Genomic DNA, 2,760 nt, shown 5'->3' on the forward strand with positions numbered 1-2,760 from the left:
ACACACACACACACACACACACGTATGCACACAGCAATTAATAACCAGAGTTTATTGAGGGTTTACAGTGTTTCAGGCATTTCTCATTGCATACAAAATCTCATAAATCCCACCCAAAAACCACGAGGCGAGTATCATCCCACCTAACAGATGAGGAAGTCTTAGAGAGGCAAAGTAAGTTGTTTAATGTCATACAGTGGAGAGCCAGGATTCCCGGCAAGCCTGCCTGGCACCAGGGCCCACACTTTTAACGTTTGTGTGTGTCACATGTACAGGGTCTTCCGTTTTATGTGCAAATATTCATTTCTCACACCCTCTTTGGAGAAAGACAAGGTGGAGAGGAGGAAGTTGTAGGTGTTGAAATGGGAGCACTCACACATGTGAGTATCCAGAAGCCTCCAGGAGGCCCAGCAGCCATGTGGCCCCACCTACAGCCACCTCATTTCTTTTTCTGCAGCATAAAATAGCCAAAATACGTGTTGTGTGGTGCTGACACCGTCCAAACATACCTACTGAGCGTGCTCAGATCTACTTAGGAGTCTGTCTCTGCTTCCTGAGATACGAAAGCGTCTGGAAACAGGTTTTCTTTTTCTTCTTGCTTTGTAGAGATACATTTTTTTTTTAATTGCAGAAAGCTTTTTGGTTTCTTGTTCAAAAAAGTATAAATTGGCTGGATGTGGTGGCTTACATCTGTAATCCTAACACTTTGGGAGACCGAGGTGGGTGGATCACTTGAGGTCAGGAGTTCAAGACCAGCCTGGCCAACATGGTGAAACCCCATCTCTACTAAAAATACAAAAATTAGCTGGGTGTGATGGTGGGTGCCAGTAGTTCCAGCTACTCAGGAGGCTGAGGCAGGAGAATCGCTTGAACCCAGGAGGCGTAGGTTACAGTGAGCCAAGATCACACCATTGCACCCAAGCCTGGGCAATGAGAGCAAAGTTCTATCGGGACAAAGTTGTATGAAAAACAACCTTTCTGCCTGAAATCCACAATAGGAGCTGGGTGATAGACTGAGACCCTGTCTCAAATAAATAAAGTAAAATAATAAAAGAAATGTTATATATTGTTTTGGAAGAAAGCTCACTGGCACTAGAGAAGCTTTTGGGAGTTAAATCATGCCCCAACAAAGGATAGCACAAGAAAGGCTGGAGGAGCCTCTGTTATCAACTAGTTAAGAATTAGCATCATCCAGATCTTTTTCTTTGTCCTTAACTTAGCATTTTCTCCTACTTGATGTGAATAACTAAATGGCCTGCCCCTCGTTGGGTGATGAGAAAGCTTTTATCTTCTGTCGAGAAATGATGGATAGTATTGGCTGAGACTTGTTTCCTAATATCTATGCCTTATTCAAAATGTCATAGATCTTTTATACTAATACATTTTAGTATACTAAAAGTTTAGTTCCTTCTATAATTTATCTGTTCTGAATTTTCCATCTCCAACTAATTCAAACCTCATTAGGAGAAAGGAGAAACAAATTGTACCCCAACCATTGTTCCTTCTTGAGTTGTATTATAATGTCAGCACAGTCCTATTTAAAGATCCTAAACTCTAAAGCTCTTTTTTAAGGGTGCGAATATGTTTAGACTAAAATCGCAAAGCCATCCCAGAATAAGGAGGAAAAAATATGAAACATTCTTAGAACTGTTATTTTTATACTTAAAGATAATTTATATAATAATAATTACATTTATTCTGATAGCTCCTACTTGTAAATTTTTATACTCTATACTTTGGTTTTTAGGCTCTTTTTTTAAAAAAAAAAAAAAACATATTTTCTTAGATGTGAAATTAAAGATGGTGGTGAGGGTATGAGGATAGTTCACAGGACTGTTTAACCCACGTTTAGCCTGAACCTCTGAGTCATGGTGTCCCCTAATCCCTGGCTTGGGCTCTGCTGCCACCATCTCTAATCCAGAGAAATGAGGTGGTTTTGGGGCCTGGGATGGCCTCTGCAGGCTGTCCTATCCCGCCTTTCCCCATACGCTCCTGTTGCAATCGAAAGAAAACATAGAAACAAATCTCTAAATTAAATGTTTTATTTGGGAATCACAGAATAGCAATTTGGGGCAGACACACAGACTGAGGTGGGCTTTGGTATGTCTGAAAAACAAGGGAAGCTTGGGAGTTTTATTATAAAGAGAAATGTGGGCCAGGAACAGTGGCTTAGGCCTGTAATCCCAGCACTTTGGGAGGCTAAGGTGAGAGGATCACTTGAGGCCAGTTTGAGACCAGCCTGGACAACATAGCAAGAACCTGTCTCTACAAAAAAAATGTTTAATTAGCCAGGTATGGCAGAGCACACCTGTTGTCCCAGCTACTTGAGAGGCTGAGGTGGGAGGATCACTTGAGCCCGGGAGGTCAAGTGGCCAGTGAGCCATGATTGCAGCACTGCATTCCAGCCTGGGTGATAGACTGAGACCCTGTCTCGAATAAATAAAAGAAAATGAATGAAAGAAATGTTACATATTGTTTTGGAAGAAAGCTCACTGGCACTAGAGAAGCTTCTGGGAGCTGGCAAGTTCTGACTGGGGGGTGACAGTGATGGTGGTACGAAAAACCAGTCTTGCAGTCATGGCAGGTCGTTTCAGCAGCTACTAGGTGACACTGTTTTTAAGGTTACAGCTGGCCATTTTAGCGGCTGGGCTTGCAGAAAATTCAATTCTTGGAGCACATGCTGTGTGTCCTGAGTGCTTACCCCCTGACTCCGGCCCCTCGACTCTGGCTTAGCTGGGTATAATAAGAAAGACTCAATTC

The 2,760-nt window shown here is 42.4% G+C and overlaps 1 protein-coding gene across 5 annotated transcripts in view; it reads left to right on the top strand.

The window, feature by feature from the left end:
* Positions 1–2,760, top strand: part of DCLK1 (doublecortin-like kinase 1) — a 369,212-nt gene that overhangs the window by 228,100 nt on the left and 138,352 nt on the right. The window lies entirely within an intron of this gene.

The sequence above is a fragment of the Mandrillus leucophaeus genome, unplaced genomic scaffold (assembly GCF_000951045.1).
Source record: "Mandrillus leucophaeus isolate KB7577 unplaced genomic scaffold, Mleu.le_1.0 Scaffold421, whole genome shotgun sequence".
NCBI lineage: Eukaryota > Metazoa > Chordata > Mammalia > Primates > Cercopithecidae > Mandrillus > Mandrillus leucophaeus.